This window comes from Lepidothrix coronata, unplaced genomic scaffold (genome assembly GCF_001604755.1).
Source record: "Lepidothrix coronata isolate B3197 unplaced genomic scaffold, Lepidothrix_coronata-1.0 Scaffold384, whole genome shotgun sequence".
NCBI lineage: Eukaryota > Metazoa > Chordata > Aves > Passeriformes > Pipridae > Lepidothrix > Lepidothrix coronata.
In genome coordinates, this window is record NW_016690564.1 from 20,298 (window position 1) to 32,963 (window position 12,666).

The 12,666-nt window shown below is 44.0% G+C and overlaps 1 long non-coding RNA gene across 2 annotated transcripts in view; it reads left to right on the top strand.

Moving 5' to 3' along the window:
- LOC108509656 overlaps window positions 1-12,083 on the top strand; it is a 24,581-nt gene extending 12,498 nt beyond the window's left edge. The window contains exons 2-6 of one of the 2 annotated variants that reach the window (XR_001878675.1): window positions 6,689-6,852; window positions 7,536-7,846; window positions 8,885-9,052; window positions 9,694-9,813; window positions 11,353-12,083. This is a non-coding gene — a long non-coding RNA (uncharacterized LOC108509656). The remainder of the gene's footprint in view (window positions 1-6,688; window positions 6,853-7,535; window positions 7,847-8,884; window positions 9,053-9,693; window positions 9,814-11,352) is intronic. The other variant, XR_001878676.1, reaches the window with a different exon arrangement.
- Window positions 12,084-12,666: the final 583 nt, after the last annotated feature.

Consider the following 12,666-nt stretch of genomic DNA (forward strand, 5'->3'; position numbering starts at 1 on the left):
GTCTCACCTAAAAAATCCACTGCGCAGGCTCGAAGGGTTAATGACCTTTCCCAAATCTTCGCTCGTGAAGACTGGCCATTACTTCCCCATCCATAGTCTTAGGTAATTTTTAGTCCTTGAGGCCTACTGTGTGAGTCTCTTCCAGATGTCCACCGTGGATACTTTTTATCGTCTTCGTTCTTGACCCTTTGATCCTTGTCCTTCCCTTTGTTACTTTAAGTGTACACTTTTAGACAATATACAAAAGACTTATTCAGTAAGACATAACAACTTGTTTTGTCAGCTTCGAAACTGCAGCTGCAGGACTATCAGCTTATAGTACTGACAGATTAATTGCCCATTCTGTAACTTACAGTCCACCGGCCTTAACAGAACCTTGATTACAAATATATATATAAAAATATAACATGCAATACTATTAAAAGAGTAAATTACTCTACTACTACTAATTTGATGAGTAAATTATGTTACTACTACTAATCTATTACAGAAACTAACTTTTCCTGTGAAAAATGATTAAGACGAAAGAAAAATCAAAGTTTTGGGTCAGATTCTCAGAATATTGATATCTTTTGTGCTGACAGCTTGCACTAGGACTGTAATACAGCTGCTGTTTAGCTGGGCTGAATTTGAGTGAAGAGTTTAGTCCTGTTAGCAATTCCTCAAACCAAGCAATCCTCTGGAGCTCCAAATACCACAATGTACATTTTTGCTGCTACATTCCTTAGCTACAGCTTGTTTTCTTGTGATAACTTGGATCAGATGTTAAAACATGTTAAGCCAGTCCTGGCTGAGCAACTCAGCCCAACCAGCAGCAGCCAGTGAGACCTTTGCTGCCAGGGGTCACTTTCAGAATCTGTGAATTAGCATTCAGGGCCATTTGTGATCAGCACACAGTTGGGTTTTTTTGATCATAAGTTCACTGTGAAGTCCTATTAAAGACTGTGCCCAAGAGCCAGGGGGGAAGACTGTAAGGAAAAAAATTGCAGACCTGCACTGGGACCTACTGCGAGAGTGGCTGCATTTACCTCATGCTTTATCCCTGGAACTGATGTCAGTCTTTAACTTCTCCCCCAGAGATGTGGAAGCCTTGTTTACATGCTGGAGGTGACCCTTCAAGGCCAGGGCAGGAAGGGCACAAGCTAAGGGAAACAAGGAATTTTGCTGGTGGTTTTGTGGTTTTTTTGTTGGCTTGTTTGGATTTAGTGGTGGTGGTGGTGTGGTTTGGGTTTCTTTTTAAGGAAATGTCTCAAGTTTAATGTCCTGGGCCTGGAACAGGAAAGTGTAATGGTAGACAAATGTCCCTGCATTGGAGCATTTTTCTAACACAGAAGCTACTGCCTTGGACTAGAACTGTAAGAGCAAACCAAAACAGCCAAATTCACTGGAGGGGCACTGTAGTTTTGCAGCACTGTGATTAAATTGAAACTGAGCACTTCTGTATGATATCTGCTAAATAAACCCCTGAAATTGTGTCTGCCCAGGCTCAGCCTCCATCTCTTCCACGACAAGGGACCAGGTGCTGCAGTGCTTAGGATAGACCAAGCACTTTAATCCTTCCAGGAGCACTGGTTTCTTCTTGGAGCAGAGTTTGCAAACGTTTGGACCTTTCAGTCTGTGGGTCATGTGATGAAAATAGGGACAAAGTGTAGTGAAAAAGTATCTTGGTGAAAGGATGGACTGTGTACTTGAAGGAAACATTGCTATTTTTAGATCCAGACAAAGTTTATGGCAACCCAAGCCTGGGAGTGCTGCTTGTGACTGGCTGCGGGACACCTTGCACAGGGCAACTGTGAACTGCAGGGCAATGCTGAGGGAGGAGAAAAGCTTGTTATGGGTGCCAAGGACAACGGTCAAGTCAAGGAAAAGAGCTTATGGCTCTGTGGATCTACCTGGGCTTATAGGGAAGAAGGGAAAGGAGAGGGTCAGCCACTCTCCAGGTCACTTTCCTGGCTGTAACCTTGTACTGCTTTGCTGATGGTTAAAATCAACTTGGATAGCTTGACTTGCCTCCTTGCCACCCTAAACAACCCCACCCAAAACAGAGATAAGAAAGCAGCAGATTTTACCCTCATCTGTCCCCTGTGCTTATGGGCACTGAAATTTTCCTCCCCCTGTCCTGTGGTGCCGGAGTCAGCTGAGTTTATAATGGAATTGCTCCTTAGGGGTTCCTTTGGTTTACCTCTGTCCTCCCTCTGGTCCCAGTGGCTTGTGGCAAGTTATGTGATGGACACAACTTCAGTCAAACAGCGGAAGTGCTGCTGCTGCCCTGGTGTGTGTTCTAGCAGGGTATCCTTCAGCACTAATCCCTGCCAGGGAACAAACCAAGCTCAGCACCTCAGATTCTCCTGCTCTGGGACCCCCTGCAGTGCCAAAGGAGTGCCAGACTTAGGAGCAGATCTCAAATCCAGTCTTTTACATTGCTGTTGCAATGCCCAGAGGGACAGGGTTTCCGCCCAGGTTTAACCACAAGCAGGTTCCTGGAAAGCTTTTTATGAGGTGTGTTTTTTTTCCCTGCTTTCCAACTGCAGAATCCCACACAGCAGTTTGGACTTGCCTTGTTGCATTCCTCAGTGATACTGCTGACCTCAGTCCAGAAGTAAAAGTGAAAATCCATTATGAAATCTAGTTGCATTATAAAGAAGGAGGAACCTGTAGTGTGCCTGTTTCTCTGGGATCCAAGTGGCTTCTGCATGTCCTGTGCAGGGCTCTGGAAGAGGAGCTGAATGATTGAGAGTTGGAAAGAACTGCTCAGGCACTCGGAGAAGGGAATGGAAGAGGCACAAAAGCTTCCTCAGACAAAGCAGCTTTTGAGATACTCACACTGTCTTCTTCTTTAAGAGGTCCTGTCTTACAGTCAGTCTGTTCTCTTACAAATTCCTGCTTCCTGGTTTTTAAGTAGACATTTAGAAGTGGGCACTAAAATGACTGTGGCAGGAGGGAAGTGTTTAGTGTACTGCACATTTTCTCCATAAGGAAGAATGTGTGTTACTGGTGCTTGTGATCTTTCTTACTAAATAACTCCACTTCTGTAGCCCTGGCTGGCAACTTTGATGCAGCTCTGCACTGAATTCACACTGATTGTGTGAGTGCAGAAACCCAACAGCTTCATCAAGCAACAAAAACCCCAGCCTGGTGGCTCTGGGTTCAGAATGAAACAAAACAGAACCAAAACACAGAGCATTAGTAAATAAGGACAGAGGTTTTGAAATAAAAGAAGTTAAATCAGTGGAAAAGTTCATTCATTCTACTCTTCCTAATGCACTGCAAGCATAAAAAAAAATTAGTAATGTTTTCTAATGGTTACTGTGGAATTTCTTTTCAGAGCAGTTGGTGGAAAGCCAAAGTGTGCTTTACATTCAGGATTTTTGCAGAGATTTCTCAGCTCAACCACAATGTCCTGCTGGTTTCTTTCTCTGCACTGCCTTGTTGGAGCTGTAGAAACAAACTGCAGTCATAGGCTCATTCAGGAAAGAGCTGTTTCATCCCTTCCCATGATTTCATTTTGTTGTTTTTTTTCCTGTAAAGGCTTGTTGAGAGTGGTATTCAGGAGATCAAAGAGTGAAACTGGTACAGAAAGTGATAGAAAAATTATCTCTTCTGTAAATACTGCTCCTTTTCTGTGAAAGAACTTAGAGTAGAAAATAAAATCTGTAGGATCTTCTGAAGTTCTTTGGGGCTTATTCTGTTGCAGCCTTACTTCCTTCAGTAGTATTATTTTCCCCAAACTGATGAAAACTTAAGCATTCTCCGTGGGGTCTTTAGGGTACCAAATAAATCTTTTAGAAAACGTATTGCATTGTTTACAACTGGAGAACAGCACTGGATTTTGTGGGTCCATGACTATGCTTAATGGTTGGCTGAAGAGGGAAGCACATCCAAACCCTGGGGCAGCACCCCTGCTCTGCCAGCCCCCGTGGCTGGGATTGGGGTGACCTCCCACCACAGCTCTGCTCTGGTCACCTTGGGCAGAAGTCAGAAAGCCTGAAAACACAGACTGGAAGGGCAGTGAGCTATTTAACTTGTGCTGGAGTAGGAATAAGCACAACAAATGGGTGAGAGTATTTCAGGTCTCTTAACTGTTCGGGTCAGTTAACTCTTAACTTTGAGAGAGGACACTGCTGGAAGTGATGCTATAGCATTAATGACTTTCTTTCTTGGCAAATACTGGGGCCTCAGGCTAATGGGTCAGGTGTGACCTGGGGAAGAGCTGGTCAGCTGGGTGTGAGTGGCTGCTGTTAACTGAAGGAAGCCTAGATCCTCCTGCTTGTTGCTTTACTCATCTACTGCTGCAGGTGATCTCTTTTAGGGTCTGGCTTTACTCTGTTACAGGTCTGCAGACAACTTCAGTAGCTCTGAAAAGGGAAAGTTAGTATTACTTGGAAAAGAAAAGGAAGCAGGCCAAAAAAATGGATGAAAAATATTTTCTATTCAAAGAGCATGTTTCATTTTAGATTTGAGTGATTTATTGTTGAAGTAAGTTTAAAACTGATGGCAGGAGGTGGCTTTTGGGAGAGTGGGAAGTGGGGAAGAATTTCACCAGAGAGCAGAGGAAGGGAGACATCTCTTAAGCAGAACAAGGGAAGGGGCAAAAAGACCTCTAAAGAGAAGACAAAATGACTGAGGATAGAAGATACAGACCTCAGGCTGACAACTACTTGGGAAAAAACAAACCTTAACCTCTGGGCACATAATTCTGCCAGATGTGCTGCAGCTGTTCTCTGAGGTGAGCATCCTCTGGGGTATAAATACTCTGGAAGGACTTAAAAGACATGTAGATGTAGCACTTAGGGACATGATCTAGTGGTGGATTTGGCAGTGCTGGGATAACAATTGGACTCAATGATCTTAAGGGTCTTTTCCAACCTAATGATTCTGTGATTTTAAGGTTGATGACAGTCCCTTGGCACTCTGCTGTCCCTTAAGGGAGGAGGGTACAGGCATTGTTACCTGGTGCTTTGCACAGCAGGAGACAGGATAAAGTAACGTGTGAGATGGTACTGAATGACCTGCTTTTGGAAAAGAAGAAAAGATAGGATCCATTTTTGGATGTATAGGAAGAGGATGAGAAAAGGTTATTGTTAACCCTTGGTGGGGCAAGAGGAAATCCTCTGGAGAGGGGAGCAGGAGCTCTGTGTGTAAAGTGGAATCACTGGTCCCCCGTGTGGTGTGCAGTGGAAGTGGACGGATCTCGCCTCGGAAGGTGCGTGTGGAGCAGTGGCAGGACGGCGGCTCGGTCCAGCATTTCCTGGGTTTACATCCTATGTGTGGATGTCAGTAGCCTGAGGCACTGCAGAGGTATCCCGGATTTTATTCCAGGGGAACTTTTGCAGCTGGTTCCTGTGCCTGCTGGCAGCTGGAATGGGCTTGCCTTGAGGGTTTTGTTTCTCCTGTATCATCTGGTTTTGGGGTGGAACTCTCAGCAGCTCTAGATTAACACAGACCATGAGAGACAAGCATTTATTAAGTTCTGATGAAGAATTACTGCATAATTAGGAATTAATGCATAATTAATTTGGAAATTTCCTCAAGGTACTTCTCAGGTGGTGACAGCAAAAAAGTTGTTTAATGAAAGCTTCTAATGAAAAGCTCCCAAGAGCAAAGCAGGTTCTGTTTTCCAGAGCCAGGATGATAAAGAAGGTTTTAAATTTTTTCAATTTTCTTTTTTCTTATTTGGAAAGTGAAACTTGTATTTTACTAAAATATATTTCACAATATGTTTCACCAGGGGCCCCTGGTGGTCTAGTGGTTAGGGTGCAGGACTCTCACCGCTGCGACCCGGGTTCGATTCCCAGCCCCCCGGGCAGATGGAGCTCGTCAGCCTTGTAAGGCAATCCATCTAAGAGAAGGTCACTCTAAACAAACCTACATCCTGAGACCCTCACTGCCAATGTCCAAGTTTGCTCGGCCCCGGCAGATGAACCTCAGGATTAAAGGGTGGGCTCAGTTCAGCGCACGCTGGGTCTCACCTAAAAAATCCACTGCGCAGGCTCGAAGGGTTAATGACCTTTCCCAAATCTTCACTCGTGAAGACTGGCCATTATTTATTTATTTCACAAAGTCATGACAGTTTCATTGAAATGACTGAGAATGAACTTCTGACTAAAGCCAGGAAATTTTTTGGAAAGAAATACCAAGTTTTCATTTGTTTGTTCATTTGGTTTGAACTGATATTTCCTGTCAGACTTCTAAACTAAAAACAGAGTTCAATTTGACAATAAATATTTCATCTTACGTCAAGTGAAACACTCATTCAGCACAAAATATCTTTCTTATCTAATTTTTTGGTGTGTTTTGGAAGCGACAGCGAGGCAGGTTGTTATTTGTTGCATGTACTGCTGAGGGATGTGTGCAGGGCACTGCTTTTGAGGAGCCTGGAGGACCTGGACATGGAGCCTCCTGCCCAACAGGCTCAGGAGAGATTGCTCTTTCCTTGCAGAAGGACCACGTGTCTCCTACTGCTGTGATTGAGCCAGAGGTGGAAAGGGGTGTGAGTTTGGCACTTGCAAAAGCCATTGTAGTGACAGCTGAGCAGCACGATTGTTCCTTTGCCTTCCATTCCTTCCATTCCAGATGTCTTGGCCAGGAGCAGCCTTACAGCACTTGGCCTGGCAGCTGATTTCTTTTTGTCTGGAGAAAGATAATAAGAGATAATGGATGCTAAACACTGTATTTAATGTCCCAACAGGAAGAAGACTAAGGGAGGAGCCTGGTGAGCCTGACCTGGGACCACAGAGGATCTCAGAGAACATCCAGCACCGCTGGAACTGAGCACCCAGGGCAGTGAGATGGACTCTCCCCACCTCATGGGGTTGTGTTTCCTGCTCCTGGCTGTTGCAGCTCCCTGTCCAAGTGAGTCTCCTTGTACGACCTCAGTGCCTTTCCCTGCACATCAGTAGCTAAAAAGCTTTTAGCTGTTATTAGAAAGCTCAGCTGTGCCCAGTTAAAGCTAAACCCACAAAAGCTCTAGGGTGAGAAGAGAAATTAAGGTGAAGGTGGGTTTGTTTGACCTTCCCAATGCCCTGTTTTGGGAGGGATGACTCTTTGAGTCTGTCTGATGTCAGATGAGGCAAGTCCTCTCCTGAAGGACTGGCTTTTCCCCGGGAGAGTCTGGATGAGTAAACCTGCACACTGCACCCAGTGTGTCCAGTCTGGCAGCTGTGAACTTCACTGGTCTTGGGATCTGGCACTCTGCTGGAGTGACACCTGATAGGATTGTGCCAAGGCCTTGGGAAGGAAAGGAAACAAGAAGAGATGATTCATCTGAGCTCAGCAAGAGAAAAGCCTTTCAACTAATTTCCCAAGCTGCCAACTTCCTAGTTTAAAACAGTTGCAGCAGTGGGGAAATTAAATCCTATTTCTGCCCGCAAATTATCTGGTGGACTGGCCCCAGTGCTGTGTAAAATTTGCCCATTGGCAGACAATATCTCTGAAGCCATGACCAGACCTGTTCACCCAAACTCATCCCATTCTGTAACACTAAACATATGGGGAGTAACCTGGTAGAAAATACTTTTTCTTTGTTTCTCCTTTAGATATTGCCATGGCCAGTGGTCACCCAGCTGAGAGGACACATGACTCTTCCTCTGGCAAAACAAATGTGACAGTCGACTACCGTAAAGACTGTGCAATGAGCTTATGTGAAACAGGCAGCTATGAAAGATTTGTAAAAATTGCTGAAATAGAAAATTAGGTGTTTTCAAATGGAAAATTGAGTTGGTGACCAAGGAAAAACACATCCTTATGTGCTTTCAGCAAGCAAATACTTTTCCTGAAGGAATTTCTGACATCATCTGCCTTAAAACGATGGGAGCGAGATACTTGTGTGGCATCCTGAATTCTGCAGGTATGCTCTGCTGGGAGCCTGGTTATCAACAGATGGGAAACATATTTCTGGTTATGAAAGTGAACTGTTATACACTTGTGCAGACAGTGATGTTCATGAGTAAACTAACTTGACCAAATGAGGTTCTTCTGCTAGAAAAAGTCAAATAATTCAGAAAAATAAATAAAATTCTCTTGAGTCTAACACTGCTTAAAACTACACTAGTAGGGTTTCACATAAACACATATTATTCTGATTTATACAGGCTTTTTTTTTCTCCTTTTCTTTTTTTTTTTAACATGAATTCTCATGGTCAAATTCTGTGTCAGTTTGTAATGTATGAATCCCACCTGCTTCTGTCAGTACAAATTGACTTTTACTCTCCTGTTTTATGCTCACCAATATATCTACATGCTGTTACTACTGTGAAAAGTTTGGGTGACACTAAAACCTCCCTAGTGAAAACTGGAAGTTGCTGTAGCCATGGGTGCTTGTGTCCCTTGAGAGGGTAACAGGTGGAGGTGCTGAGCCTGGGATGTGTAGACAGGAAGGAGTTCTCAAGATTCTCTTGGAAGAGGACTAAGTTATATAACGGCCCAGTGGGATGCAGGGTCAGTGGGAGATGTGCTCCGGGGTCTCTGAGATCTACACAGCTGCTAGTCTTGCTTGTTTCCCCTCTTTGGTTCCTGTGGGTAAAAGGGAGCTGCAAAATAGTGTCCTAATTGTTATTAAAATGGTTTTTAATTGCATCAAGGTAATGTTAAACTTTTTACACATGTTTTGGTATTCTTAATTACATGTGAGACTTTCTTTGCCTTCTCGTAACGTGTTTGGTTCACAGAACAGTTCATCAGCTTTAGTGAGGAGGAAATCTAAATGTCACTAGTTGATTTGAACAGCTGGGGAATGAAACATCTCCAACTCATAGCAGTCACGGCAATCTCCACCTTTCTGTGCTACATGATCCTCTTGTTTAACCTATGAACCTCTTCAACCTTTTGAACCCTTGATTGAAGATCTTGATCCGTATTTATAATTAAAACTTCTTTTATTTTTCAGCTTTCTCAGCAAATGGGAGAGGTAGCATCAGTCCTGAGGAGAATAAAATTTGCTGTGAAGCAGAAACAAATGTCTGGGAGTCCAATCCTACGTTGAAGTGCCACATTGAAATGTCAGATGCAGAAACTGGAAAACCAACAACTGGCATCCTTGGTGAGGAAATTCCAGGTTAATCTCTCCACAAGTTTGTTTTCCCTTTGCTTTGAAAGTGTTTCGCCAATAGAGCTTGATGTGAACAGAGTTTTACATGGAGCAATAGATACAGGGATGCTGAGGGAAGGTGGTACATGATGAGCATGTAGCCAGTTCCCAAGAATTCCCCTTACCAGTCAGGGATAAGTGAGTTTTGCCTCTATATTAAGTCACATAAAGTTATTTTTATATTCAAATTTCTTTCACGGTGGAAATCCCTGTTGTCTTCCTTAGGTGATGGACAAACAGGTCTTTAAAAACCAGTCGAAGTGGATTTCCTTAATGGCCTTTGAAGCCATCATTAAGGATGGCTCTCACATCTCTTGGTTTGGGGTTTTTTGGAAGAGGAAAACATTCATTGGTATCTGTTGTGGTGGGGAGTCAAGAATTAGCTTTGAATATTGATGAAGTCAGCATTGTTACAGGTATCTTCATTAAGGTATCCTGAGCCAGAGCCTATTTGTTCTCTCATCCATAGGTTCCCTCTCTCTTTATCAGCTGTTGTGGGGGACTTTGCTCATGCTCAGTTCCTCAGGGTGGTGCTTATGAGGCAGGCTCATACCTTGGCATATCTGCTTGATTCACTGGGCTTCTCTTTATTTTCTTCTACTCTCCAGGTAATCCTGAATTTCCCACCAGGAATGAGGGCATGATCTCCCTCACATTCCTGCTGTGCGTTGTGGTTTGGGCAGGAATGGTCTCTGTGTATTCCTATTGCTGGCATTGGATTAGTCAAGGTACTATCTGACAAATTGTTGGTTTCCTGTGGGTTCCACACCTGGTAGTGGGACAAGCATACAGGGTGTTCTTCCTGGATTTCATCTCCATTATGTTGTCTAGATGGGTTTGTTATGAAAAATAAGCACAGAATAAATTTCCTCACTGCTCCCTCCTGAAGTGAGGAGGAAGCAATGGCAGGGCTCAGCCTTCCATCTGTGGGATCCAGTTCCCTGGAGTGATCCCAGACTGTGCAGGTCCCCCTGCAGAGACATGTCCCAGCCCAGGAGACTGATGGACATCCAGGTGTGAGCTGACAGGTCCTTTAGGAGAATGGTTCCCACTCACAGCTCTGCCCACCAAAGAGCCACCTTTAATTTAAGAGAAAATATTTTCCTAAATGTGGCCAAGAGGGAAGTTTGTGTTGCAAACTAATATGGGTGGAAATAGCTGGGATAGGCTCTGTGGCATAAATAGAGAATTATGTGAATAAAATCTGGAAACACCAGCCTTCCTCTGTATTACCCTCTGCTCTTCCCTCCTCCGTCCCAACACAGAAACCACTGTGTTCTTCAAGTAAATAATGGCCAGTCTTCGCGAGCAAAGATTTGGGAAAGGTCATTAACCCTTCGAGCCTGCGCAGTGGATTTTTTTAGGTGAGACACACTGTGCGCTGAACTGAGCCCACCCTTTAATCCTGAGGTTCATCTGCCGGGGCCAAGCAAACTTGGACAGTGGCAGTGAGGGTCTCAGAACGTAGGTTTGTTTAGAGTGACCTTCTCTTAGATGGATTGCCTTACAAGGCTGACGAGCTCCATCTGCCCGGGGGGCTGGGAATCAAACCCGGGTTGCAGCAGTGAGAGTCCTGCACCCTAACCACTAGACCACCAGAGGCCTCTGTTCTTCAAGTGAGCTAATATTAAACCACCTCTTACTCCAGAAATAGTTGGGCTCCAATACAGACTAGGACTTGGGATGCAACTGTGCTGTCATATGGCAAAGCATCCCACCTGCCATTCCTGGTGGGGATTTGTGGAGAAACACAAGGCCTGTGGGTCTGTCTGAGATGGGTAACAGTGAGTTGATCAGTAATTGCAGTAAAACATAAATTGGGAAAAAACAATTTCCAAGTCTGTTAGTTTTAGTTCCTCTAAAGAAATCCTTGCTAATGCTGGTACTTCTTCCCTGTTGTTTTCCTAAGACTGTCATAGCATTCCATCAGATCTTTTACTGTTAAATTGTCTCTAGAATGTTAAAGGTTGGACTCAATGATCTTGGAGGTCTTTTCCAACCTAAACGATTCTATGATTCTATTCTAAGATTTCCCTTTTGGGAGTTTAATTAGGGTCAGTGATGAAATCACAGTGCCACTACAGTGGCAGGAGGGTATTCAGTGAAGGACTAGATGTGTTTTCAGCTTTCAGAGCAAGAGGTGGTCCAGTAGCAGATGGGACAGGGAGGTGCCTGGAGGACTTCCCACTGCAGATGGATTACAATTCTCACTGAAATCAACCTGTGCCCTTTTTGGCCTCACAGATATTTTTCTTTCAATTCTACAGCTCTTAGGGAACACAGACAAGCTTCAGAAGAAAAAAAGCTCAACTATGTTTGAAGACCATCTACAAATAAGAAGACCTCTATGCCAGCAGCATCTTCCTCTGTCCTGATGTACAGCAACCAGCTAAAGCAACAGAGGCTGATTTCCATGAGACCTCATGGTCCCATATTCACAAACGGTCTTTTTTTCACAAATGCACCTTCACCACATCCACATGTTCACCGAGGACTGTGATTGCCACAGTTGTCCAGCTCCAGGCCTTCATGAGCAGCACGAGCAGCACCCTGGATCTCCCATCCTCTGGCGGTGTTTGGCTGAGGACAGCAGCTATCACAAGGTGTGTGGCTGACTCAGCAGCACAGCCTTAAACCTGCTGAATTGTCTCCAGCTGTGTGCTCTGCTTTCTGGAGATGTCTATAGGATTCGTCCTCAGCAAGTGCTTTGTGTTTTTCAATATGCATAGATAGGCAAATATTTTTATTCACAGAATTATGGAATGGTTTGGGTTGGAAGATCATCTGACGAAATAAAAAAAGGACAAACAGTACTAAGATGCCTAACTCACCAAATGCCATAAAGATCATCTGATGAAATAAAAAAAGGACAAACAGTACTAAGATGCCTAACTCACCAAATGCCATAATTTTGTAGCTGCAACTTCTGTTGACTGATTTTAGTTCTCAATTTGTGTTACTATACTAGTGACAATAAAACATCTCCTTAAGAACTGGCTATTCCTTGGTAACCCTGTATTGATGATAATGTTATTTGCTCTGTTAATCTCCTTGACAAAGCATCACTATCCCATCATTCCCAAACTCACAATCCAGTATTATTGTCGTGATTCATTTCTTAAATATGGCAAAAGTAAAGATAGGGAGTAAGAGATGTCTCCTGGCATCTGCTTTTCTATCCAGCAGTGAGCCTTTGTGCAGCTAATTGAAAGCTCATTTCACAACCTGCTTGAACTCTCTTTCCTTTGCAATAATTGGTGAAATTTCTGAACTTTCAAGCGTTCAAGAAATTCTTTGGGAACACCCCCTTCCCCTCTGTATTCCCATGGAGAGCAGTGCCCACAAGAAGAGCTTTTCATCCTCTTGGGGAGGGAGCAGGAGCTACATGTGAGCTGTAGCTGGTTCCCCTTTGCTGGTGGTTTTCAGCTCTTGTGCACTGCAGACACACAGAAAGGGTTGTTAAATGTGAAGCCAGGGGCACGTGAGAGGTACGTCCTGTGCTGTTGCTTGGGAATTTATTCCTGTTGTCACTGCCAAGATGCAGATCAAAGTTGCTGGTTTGTGTGCAGGGCTGGTATAAT